The sequence below is a fragment of the Leptosomus discolor genome, chromosome 5, assembly GCF_034619465.1.
Source record: "Leptosomus discolor isolate bLepDis1 chromosome 5, bLepDis1.hap2, whole genome shotgun sequence".
Lineage (NCBI taxonomy): Eukaryota > Metazoa > Chordata > Aves > Leptosomiformes > Leptosomidae > Leptosomus > Leptosomus discolor.
The window spans coordinates 29,784,316-29,796,467 of record NC_141395.1 but is presented as its reverse complement, the minus strand read 5'-3'; positions in this window follow the sequence as shown (position 1 = coordinate 29,796,467).

Genomic DNA, 12,152 nt, shown 5'->3' with positions numbered 1-12,152 from the left:
GATTTTCACCAGCCCTGCTGTCACCCACAGCTCTCCGGCTGGCTTCTCAGCACTTCCATGAAAAGTCTGTCAGCTCAGCGGCCTTGCAGCGGTGGCTACTTCTCTGCCAGCCAGTTGTAGGCTCCCCATATAACACACAACTCAAGAAAGCAATTTATCTCAAACTAAACCAGATGCCTCGGATAGGCCAGATGCCTGAAGTGATTTGAGATTATGCCTGATGTTGTGTGTCTTTGGCATTCATCTCTTGCCCCATCACTGAGGCTTAGACCATACATGGACAGGAGCTGGATTCATCCCTGACTCATACTGGCTCAGTGGCAGGGCTGGGTGAACAACTCATACACAACTGCTGTGAAACCTTCTGACAGCTGTTTTTCACATTCCTCCTTCCCTTACAGGTTTTCTGGTTTGGGTGGTTTTTTTTCTTTTAATCTTTCACCACATCTGAGCAAAATCAGGACACTAAGCAAAACTGGAACTTCTTTGAGAGTGGGAGTGAAAGCCTCAGCTCTGAAGAAGTCCCCTTCCCTCACTGAGATCTATCTGTTTCTTTCACCATTGCCTCTTGAGTAAGCTGAAGAAAATGGGATAGTTATGATGTGCCAATTACCCACAAAGTCCAACAGGGAGAGGCTGACTCGGGGAGTGAACTGAATGCTCAGCAGTTTTCTTCATCGGCAAAAGTTTGCTTGATGATGAGCGAAACCCAGCAAGTTTAATTATTTTTCTTACAATTAAGCCTCAGAGGCAAATTCATTAGATTTGCAGTTTCCAGGTTGGTTACCCTGGGCAGTGGACTCCTTGCATACAGCATTGCAGGTTGATTGCCCATGGCCCAGGGTTCGCAGGGGCTAACCTGTGACATATAGATCAAGAAAGGTTTGCGCTTGGCTGTAAGGTGTGGCAGCACCACAATGCATACGATACAGTCTGGAGCAGTCAACAGTGCTGACGCTGGTGGCATGCAGGATAATATTTATTGTGGAAACACAGGTAGACATGCGTTTTCACTCTACACACAGCTGTAAAGAGAGCAACACAAAGGAATTTTTTACACGCGACAGCCACTCTGAGAGTGATTTATAGCAAAATAATCTCTCAGCATCAAACACTTGCTGACAATTTCTAGAGGACCAGTGTGGTCTTCCAGTGCAGGGACATAGAGAGGGTGTTTTATACAAGTATGACATTAAGCACAAGTATTGCTGGGGAGAAAAGAAGGCAGGATGTGCTCTGGGGCTTCACAGCTGCATTCACTAATGGATGTTCTCTCAAGGAAAGAGAGAAAAGGAGAGTATTTGCAAACAATGAATGTGGAGGGGGACAGATGTTACATTAGACAGTAAAGTGTCCAGTATTTTTAAGTGTAAGGAGTATCGCACTGTACTTTCCGTCCTATACAAACGCAGCAACTGATTTTAAAGCAGGGGGAAGGTAGGAGGTGCCACCATACCACTGTGATGGACGTGGCCATTCAGTAGCACAGACAAAGCACTGAACTGATGGTGACTTTCTGAGGAGAAGATGAAGATAATAAAGAGGTGTTATTCTGAAACCCAATGACAAAGGCATGTCAGTCCTCCATTTCGGTCTCTGCTTCTGAGGTAGATGGAGGCTTAACTTCAAACTCTCATACAGAGCAGTCTTCTGTCATTTCATAGCCTCTCAGGACCAGCTACAACTGCTTACTCATCAGGATAACGACAAAACCCCATAGGTTTAGTATCTGCCACAGAGAACAAGATTCACTGAACTCCCTGAGCACTTTATTACAGAAGTAGGTCTAAATTCACAGTTAACTCAGAACAAAGTAACCAAAAATAGAAATGTTTTTTCAACATCATCCCACTTAAAGTTAATGAACTGCAGTTCAGGTCTGCCCTCACTGCTCTTGGACATTCATCATTGCTAAAAGTAATAAATCTTCCTGGCCAAATACAGGCTTTACAAGCAGGCAGATTGCATGCTCAATTAGTCCAAGGAAATTGGTCGCTTTGCTTAACCCCTGCCATTTGAAATATGGAGCCCCGCTGCCGCACCATCCTGCTGGAGCAGTATCACGTTTCTTCCACTGACAGAGCAGCTGGGGAGGGACAATCCTCCATCCAGAGCCAGGGTCACAGCCGTTCCCCACCATGCCTCGCCTTGTGTGGAGAAGAGCATCTTCCCCGGCTTGCAGGCTGCCGCGGCAGGATTTGCCTGCTCCAGCCGGCATAGCAATTAATTTCTGAGACCTGAATACTTTTGGTTACATTCTCTGCTAAATAACAGCCCATTTCTGAATTATCAAGTACCACCCTCACCACGCAGAAGCAGAGGGGATGTTTCAAGGGCAGGAGTGCAGGAACAGATGAACACAAGCAGCTTTTTGATGCTTTGACAATGTGTGTCTTTTCTAAGCATAGCCAGTAAAATAAATCTTCGGGCTCCCCACGCACACTGCAGCAAGCCCAGCCTAGCCCACTGTCTGAACAACTCCATGCAGACTAGGGAAAAGTCTAGGCTTTCTCTTCAGTTCGTGAAAAATGCCTCTTGAAAGTAATTGTTTTCTTGCCACTATAGCTTCACTTTTTTGTCTTCCTCATTAAGCTGAATTTCTTCTTACTTTGCTTGAACCCTGCTTAACCATTTCTGGGTTTTGTTACTTTGTTCTGAGTTAATTTAGAACCAGTGAATTTAGACCAAATTCTTCACACAGTGTCTTCTCATTGCAGAGACATCATGGCTCACATAGTCCCAGTGGCTACTGGGAGGCCCCACCCTTTATCCAAAGATAAATGATGAATTGTGTTCCCACTAAAACCCCTTCCCGCCAGGCTGCCTCCTTTGCCCCTGTCTCCGTCCCCTCCATGACTTAGTAAAGGTGTGACTTAGCCTCAGCGCTAAGTGCAAGCTCAGGTATGACCTTTCAGCCTCCCTCCTTTACTGTGCTGCTTTCCCTGCCTTGGGATCGACAGATGACAGCCCTGCAGAAGCTTGGTTATTGTTGTTATTCCATCTTATGGCAAGTCCCTCGTGTGCCAGATGTCAGCAAAACTGCTTTGGGCTGAACCTCTAAAGGTCACATAAACTCTGAAGGGCATCTTCTGTTTTCACGTGACAGACTGTCACACAGAAGGGAGAACTAAAATGAATGCTGACCAGGGAGGGGCTTAGACATGCTGTAAATACCTGATTACCTCCAAACAATGATTACTTCTTTCTTGTCTATTAAGGCCTTTTATCACATACTTCATGGCTTGTGGGCCTGCGTATACTAAAAAATTTTCTGTTGCTTTAAGAGCTAGAAAAAATGATGACTGATATTATCAGCACTCATTGAAGTACCAGACATGGCAAATATAACATGAACGGGATACTGACTTGGCATAGATAGGCGCTGTGGGTACACCCAGGACCCTGCATGCCATAAAGCAATTACTGTCACGTGGCCACATCAGCCCTGTGCATGAAGGAGAAGGAGTTTGGGGCTTCTCAGTAACCCATCGGTTGGAGAGCTTTTCCTTTCAAATGGGATTTCATCTGCCGCACATGGAGGAAAAAGCTGTTGGGTGAGCCACAGTGGAAGTCAAAGCTGAAATGAAAGACCAAACCAAACCCAATAACTGCTGTCAGAATGAAGTGGGGAGGAGGAGGGGAGATTGTTGGGGAATAATTCTTGGAAATAGCCTCAGCTTTGGCCCTGAGTGCCCACATTTTACCTTAAAGGTGTCTGCTGGGGGTGGTATATTCCACAGCACTCTGCTGGTAAATACCCTATATCTATTGGCACAGCGTGCTGGTTTTGAGTCAGTTCCTATCATATAGAAAATTTAGACTGACTTTCACACTTTGAAAAAATAAAACTTACGCCTCCCTAGCTGCCTTTCCTCCATGTGAGAAGCTAGCAAACACTAATTTGGTGAACAATTTCAGTGGCGGCAGAAAGAGGAGAGCCTGTGTGTGGTGCGTGATTTCAGGATTACTGCCTCACTGTCTTAGTTTAACAAATGTCTATGTATGTTCAACAGCTCCAATTTTTAGCATGTCCATTTACTATAAAGTCAGGTTTCAACAGTTGTGGGAAGGAGGAGGAGGTTGTTCGGAAGAGAAAAAGCAGTGGAAACACTCAAAAAGTAGCACAGGTCGCTCTGAAGGAAAATGCGAGCAGAAAAGAGAGTGGGTGGAAAAGAGGAATGATTACCATTAGCCTTCTTCGGTTTCCATCTCGGGCGTGTGCTATCTATTACTAATTTAGCTGCATGAAGGAGCCACAATTTCTTTAAAACATGCCAGGACTCCGGTCTGTCTCTCAGCCTGTAATATCCAAACAACAAATTTGGTCCCAGCTGGGCTGTATTTATCAGCTTAAAAAGAACCGATTTTCTCTTCCACAGTCAGGAGGAAAGCATTGTCTGACAACATGAACCGAGATCAATGCTTTCTCTCAAACTCCCTGAGAATGAGCAATTTAAACCATTTGGTTGTCCAGGTACCGATTTCAGCTTTGCAGGCTCTAACTGTGCCCCATAACTGGTGGAACATCCCCACTGTCCATCCCCATTGTCCATCCTCACCCCCATCATCCATCCCACCAACAGTGTCCATCATCACCTTTTATCCACCACCGCCATCTTCTGCACAGCTAATTGTGCTTTGACCTCTCTGCTCAGATGCACTGGCTTAAGTGAAAATGACTCTAAGCTGATTTGAATGGCACTTAAACAGGCAAGCAGGAAGCCTTGGTTCAAATACCTAGGTTTAGCCTTTTTTTTTTGGTGCTTGTTCTTGCCTATTGTCTTTCAGGTCGATTTTCATGGACTGTTGACTATTAAAGCACAGTGATTTGTACAATATTTCCACTAGCCTTGCTGTTATGTGTATGTAAGAATGAGATATTGTATCTAATCACAAGTATTTATTTATCCAATTATATAATGTATTTACTTGTGTGGCTATATAACGTATAATTTAATTTGTTCTATGAAAATAGTGAGCCTTCCTTACTAGATTTGTGTCAAACCATCTGAACATAAATTGGAATTCAAATAAAAAATCACATTACTTTAAAGTATTCTTATTTAACTATTGATAAAATAGCTCAGATGGGCACAGCGTAAATGACAGTAAAATTGGCGTTTACAACAGACCTATTAGACAGAAGGGAATTAGACTGAGAAAAACAAATTGATTTTCTTCTACACCATGCTTGGAGTGAAAACTGTGTGTAGAGCAGGGATCTACTAATTTAAAAATTCTTGGTCAGTTGATTGGAGGACAAATGTTTGCTTTTTCTGTTTGTCTCTCGCCCTGGGGGTAGGCGAGGGCTGCAGTGGGAAGTGGCCTCCAGCCTTCCTCGAGGCCTCTCTCTGACCTGATGTCCCCCACTTTGGGACGATGGCCCTCAGTCTCACTGAAGTGACACTCACATGCCACTGCTGGGAACAGCTCAGCAGCATTTTCAGCATTGCCCGGGGGCTCCTGATACTGCAATGGTGCAGCCACCTTGTTGCCTGCTCCCAGTGAGGCCCAGCGAGCTGCTGCTGAGGGCTGGGGAAACAGCCCTGAGACCATCTGCATGAAAACCTGCAAGAAAAATTAGTGTCTGAAGAGCAGCTCCTCACCTGCAGCTTAAATACAAAGCACCCATTTTTTTTTGAAAGCCCCTGTTCTTACAGCTGTGGAAGCGCATGCTCCCCTCCTGTTCTGCTGTTCCCCCTAACCCCAAGAGCTACAAACATTTTGTGTTTCCAACCCACAGCCACGGCCAACAGCCCCGAGATGCTCGTGGTTCCCAGAGAGCTGCAAGACAGCAGCTGACTGCAAAGTGCTCTGGAGGTGGCTGGCTGGCCCGTGCTGTCCTCTCCGTGGGTTTGCATCTCCTGGCCAACTTTTGGGTGGCAGTGCAGTGAGCTTTATGGTGCGCTTGCCCTGGCTGGGCAGCAGGCAGCCTGCGCCTGCGCAGGCAGTGACGCTGGCCCTGCTTGCAAGAAACCAGGAAACTATTGACTTCAGGTCTTTTTGCCAAGACAACTGTTGATTGCCTCCCTTTCCCCTCTCCCTTAACTGGTAGGATTTTATATAAATGAGTTGCCACACTGTCCTGGTTTGGCTGGGATAGAATCACAGGCCAGCCATGCCAGGCAGGCCATTAGCAGTTTTGAGCCAGCCAAGGCAGCTGCCCTGAGTGAGCTACAGGGGTAGCCCTTACCATCATGTCCTGCTCATTGTAAAGGGGGAAGGTTTGCTGAGGAAGGGGAGCTCCTGTGGGTTTCCTGCTGGGGTCCCTCCTGCTCCTCCTCTGGCTTCTCCGTGCTCCTGAGGACTACTCTCCTGTCGTTTGTGACTGCTGTACAGTCATTTAGCTGAGTATAACTTTGTTGGTATTGGAGTTTCATTAAATCTGTTTTCACTTCAACCCATGGGTCTGCTCTCCTTTTCCTGATTCCCCTTCCTGGCTGGTAAGGGGTCACTGGCTGATATAGCATCTGTTATAGTTTAGCCCAGGTTACAGGCTAATTGTAGACACACACAGAGCTATGTACAAAAGGATATTATATGATAGGGAAAAGGCAAAGCCAAGCATTTGGCTGAGTTCAGGCTGTTTTGTGCCTTTCCAAGCACAATAAAATTAACAGTATTATCTCTGTATGTGTGCTAGCACTTGTGGAAGGCTAATGGTGTCAAAACAGCAAAAGAAAATGAGAACAGGTTTGGTAAGACAGCAGAGTGTTGTCCCTAGAAGAGATTTGTGGTTTAATTTGAATAGCGTCATGTTGGAAAGACTCTCTCCTGGATGGAGAGTAAGTTATTCCAAGAGAGGAACTTTCCTGCCTGTTTCTATCTGTAGGAAGAGATTAAGGAAGATAGTGGCAAGGATGCTGCTGGAGAGCAGCATGTGGGGACCTGAGGTTTCTTAGTGGAGAATATTTCCTCACTTTTATTTAGCTCTGGGGCACAGGTGATCTCTAGCCCTCTGCTCACCACACCTGTCTCAATCTGCCAAATACATTTAGCTCTTCTGGGAGGATAGACAAACAAATAAAACCGATGTGAAGATCCATGGCAACAGTTTGGTTTCATTCATTGATACTTTTAGCAGAGAAGGAAAAAATTGGACACTGTCTATCCAGGTTTCTCACTGAAATTTGGAGTTTCTGGTGAACTGTATCTGGATGAATCTTGATTTCTGCGAAATGGAAATGCAGTAGGAACTTTGTAGTTTGCAAAGCCATAGCCAGGTCTGACCTCCCTCCTGATGACTCTCACTGCATATTCTCATGGTTGACATGAGAACTGCCCCAAGTTACAGCAGTTTTTGTGCTCTTAAGCACCAAATTTCATCCTCCTTTCATTCTCTGGGGTAGCCTTCACCGCCACTTCCATCATGGCTACAACATCAACTACAACATGTCAAACAAGAAAGTGGGATAAATATCCCAAAGCTGCTTTTGGCTTTGAGGCTTGGCAGCCCTTATGATTACTGTGATTTGTGAGGAATGGGAGGGATCATGAGCTATACAGTGAGAAAACAATGCAACACGGTACCATTTCAGTGCCAAATGTTCATGGATTGGCTGACAAAAACATCTCAGTAAGGCAGAAGCCTGAGAGCCACAGAAACCCAAAAATGCAAGAGAAAGCACCGTGCTGCAGCACTAACTCCTGGTTAACAGAAACATGCTATTTCTGTAAGCACAGCACCGGAGCTCTATTAGACCATGCCAACCCCAGTCCAAGAGGAATAACCTCGGGTTACACAGCTGTGAAGTCCAGATAACCTGGGGTTAGGTTCATCTGCAGAGGGTGCTGGGCTGGATGCCGGTTATTTAACCAAGTTAAAATTCGGATGATGGTGTCTGTTCTGTTAGGCTAGCTCACATGAACTACCTCAGGCCAGACACCTTGGGGGGAGTATTTTTTTTCCTGGCACTGATTTCTTTGTGCTGGATCCCTGCTTGCTGAGGACACCTTACCCCACATGGGCTGCTATACAACCACGAGCCTGTCAGTGCTTTGGAGCAGTGTCTACTGTGCCTACATTTGGAATGATAGCTCAGCTGCCAAAAATCCTGATAATAGTGTTCTTTGATCATTTCTTTCCTCATCATTCCTCTCATGTCATCTCTGTGGGGAGGTATCTCAAGTGATGAAAGGTTTGTAGGGAGAGGTGATATTTCTGATCTGAACAAAGGATGTAGTTGGAAAAAAAAGGCAGACTTTGGGCCAAGCCCTTCTCCATGCTGTTGGTGGCTGCCAAGTGGCCTGTGGGACACGAGTGGTCCCAAAACTGCTCCATCTGCTTTTACTGCAGCAGCAGGTCCAACAGAGGGTATCACCTTTCCCTGCAGATCTGGTCTTGCTTTTGGGAAGCAGGAGTGGGTTTGGGTGGCAAGGTTTTGGTAGTAGGGGGCTACAGGTGTGGCTTCTGTAAAAAACTGCTAGAAGCTTCCCCTATGTCTGATAGAGCCACTACCAGCCAACTCCAAGATAGACCCACCACTGGCCAAAGCCGAGCTCATCAGTGATGGTGGTAGCCCCTCTGTGATAACATATGTAAGAAGGGGCAAAAACCTGCTGCATAGCCGCAGCTGGGAAAGAGGAGTGAGAATATGTGAAACAACTCTGCAGACACCAAGGTCAGTGAAGAAGGAGGGGGAGGAGATTCTCCAGGAGCTGGAGCAGAGATTGCCCTGCAGCCCATGGTGAAGACCATGGTGAGGCAGGCTGTCCCCCTGCAGCCCATGGACGTTAATGGTAGAGCAGATCTCTACCTACACCCTGTGGAGGACCCCACACTGGAGCAGATGGATGCCCAATGGAGGCTGTGACCCTGTGGGAAGCCCGCACTGGAGCAGGCTCCTGTGTGGGACCTGTGAACCTGTGGAGACAGAGGAGCCCAGGCTGGAGCAGGTTTGCTGGCAGGACTTGTGATCCCATGGGGGACCCATGCTGGAGCAGTTTGTTCCTGAAGGACTGCACCCCGTGGAAAAGAGGTGTGGAAAGGACCCATGCTGGAGCAGTTCGTGAAGACCTGCAGCTCATGGGAAGGACCCATGCTGGAGAAGTTTGTGGAGGACTGTCTCCCATGGGAGGGACCCCATGCTGGAGCAGGGAAAGAGTGTGAGGAGGAAGGAGCAGCAGAGACAATGTGTTATAAACTGACCCCAACACCCATTCCCCATCCCACTGTGCTGCTGGTGGGGAGGAGGTAGAGAGGTTGGGAGTGAAGTTGAGCCCAGGAAGAAGGGAGGGGTGAGGTGAATGCGTTTTATTACCCTACTCTTATTTGATTATCAATAAACTAAATTAATACCCCTGAGTTGAGTCTGTTTTTCTCCTGATGGTAACTGGTGAGTGATCTCCCTGTCCTTATCTTGACACACAGGCCTTTAATCATATTTTTCTCCCCTGTCCAGTTGAGGAGTGATAGAGTGGCTTGGTGGGCATCTGGCATCCAGCCAGGGTCAACCCATCACAAAGACAGAGCACAGGCGGAGGCAGGGCCCTGCTTCCCCCACCCTTCCTGCAGCCACCCCCATTCCCAGGGGTGGAGGAGCCTGGTTGGAGGTGTGGGGTGGCTGGAGGCACACCTTCCTGCTGGAGGCTCTGTGCCAGGGCACACTGCCCTGCTCCCCCTTGAAGTGCTGTGTGAACACCATGCCCAGTGATGAGCAGGATGAGGCTGCTGCCCTGCTGGGGCACCAGCACAATCTCCCTCCCCAGGACCACGAGACAGCTTCTGGGAGGCCAAGATTGTTTTTTTTTTCCTCTCCTTTTAAATCATCCAAACAAGAACTTATGTGCAGCCTAAGCAAAAAGTCCTGAGGCTGCAACTAGCAGAGAAAAGAGCTATAATGACTGTATATGTTTAATGGCAGATCGTAAATGACTGGTGATGTGTCAGCTGGAGGTCTTCAGCAGAGCAAGACTTGATCTTGAAATGGTAGCTGCCACCCGTTATCTGCAATGAAGCAAATGGAAATACTTTTGTGTCTTTGCTTGGTGCCTTTTTTATGTTCCAGGTTTGGAGATTTTCCTTGTTCCTGTGAACAGACTGTGCTGACAAAAAGGAAAATGGCTTGCAGCTGGCTTCTGTGAGGTGAGTGGTGCTGCTAGAGCAGCCTGAACACTCATGGGCTGCTTTCTGGGACTTGGTCTCAGCTGTATGCCTGCTGCCCTGCTTCCACTGCAGTCAGGAAAGGTGAAGCCCTAAAGGCAGAGGCAAGCTCCTTCACCTCTTGCTCCTTCACCTCTTGGTCCTTCCTAACTCCTTGTGCAGACAGTCGGGTCCTGAAGAGATAGTGGTGGCTGACAGTCTGCTTCAACCAAACATGGGTACTGGCAATGGCATCTGTTATAACCATGGATAGACCAGGTTGTCTCTGTTCCCTTTATTTGCCTTCCTACCTTTGACCTTATCCACCTAGATTTGTGCTCATGAAGAGGAGAGTAATTTCCTACTGTGTGTTTTTTCTTATGCGTACAAACAGTGCATTTTCTGACCAAGTCAGGGAAAAAGATATAGTTCAGATCAGTTCAGACTGTTTGTCTGGTACACACCCTCATGGCTTGGAGTTATTTCACCCTTTCTAAAAAAAATCTATCTATATCCAATGGAACAACAAAAAATATATTTTGAAGAAAAATCAAAATGTTTTGATGCTTTCCCGTTTGCTCTGTAACTGTGAATGCTCTATAAGAGTCACACAAACATCTTGGAACTTTAGATACTTATTTCTTGGGTGCTGATTTTGGAGTGGTGTCCGTCTGGTGCAGGTCCCTGGCTCGGCAGCTAGCGCCTGCTCCCGGTACAGCACTGGGTGCTCTTCCTAGGTGCAGCCAGGATGGGGTCTACCTGCGGGAGCTTTTTGGGGGGGTGTGGGTTACCCCAGCAGGGCTGCCCCTGCACAGCCCTGCTGCATGTGCATTATCAGGGCAGAGCTGAAGATGGCAGCAGGAATTTTGTTTCCCTTACCGCATTTTGTCTCCTCGGGAAGCGCAGCTTGGGCTGCTGTGGAGTGCAAACAGGGCTGTGATATGGGATTAATTACATTGCTCCTGGGGTCACTGCAGAGAAAGAGGAACTTTTCTCCCCTTGCATTTAATCCTATTTCATGCACAGAGAACACTGAAGAAACCCAGAAATCTCCATGTGGGTCTTGAACTGAGGTGATTGCCTTTTCTAAGGATCCCCCATCTGGTACGGTGACCACAGGCTGCACCCCCAGGCCCATGAGCTGCCTGCTCACCAGTGCTCCTGGCTGGAGTGACATCTCCGTGCTACCTCCGACGGCTTTCAGGAATGGGCACCGTGTGGGTTTCCAGTGCACAGCTAGAAAGGGGAAAAAAAGTCAAGATAAATACGCGTATTGCATGCCAGATGCCTTGCTCACAGGGGCTGATTGCTGAGGGGCTGGCTGTGGGTGGCTGGGGAGGTGGCACTGCCAAGAGCCCTGGATGCTGGGCTGCTCTACCAAACAGTGATCATGGCACGAGATCTGCCCATTTTATAGAAGCAGGCAAGGGAGGCATGCCTAGTGCTCTGCCAAGTATGCAGCCGTGTGCACTTGACTCCCAAGCCAAAGAGAAAGAGGCCAAGGAAGACAGCAGGAACTTCATTCTGCATCTTAATTTATAGATGTTTCTTTAATCCTCTCACAGACCTCATCTGTTTGAGAAATCAGGTTCATATGTCATCTGTAATGTCTCCTTACAGACAAATAGCACCACAGCATCTGCAATTTCCATAAGTGTGTTGCACTTTGAAGATGGAGATACATGGGACACTTCAGCATAGCTTGCTTTTAAGTGCCGTAGGATTTGCCTCATCAACATGAAGGTCTATTTGCCGTTCAGTGCATGCTGGTATTAGTTTCTAGTTGCTCAGATGCATCAAGAGCAGAAGAGCCTACTGCTCTGGGAAGGCATTGTCAGCTGACGTATTGCCCAGATCCTCATTTGGAAGGCAGAGATTGAGAGGAGGCCTCAAAAAAGGAAAAAAAAAAAAAAGCGAAAAAAAGCGCAACCCCATAAACTTTACATAATTTCCTAGGTTTCATTCATTTTGCTGTAATTTTACACATGTCTTCACATTAAGTGCTTATATTGTCAGAGAAGCACTCAGGATAAGTAATGTCACTCAGTGAGTCACAAATGGAAGCCATGTC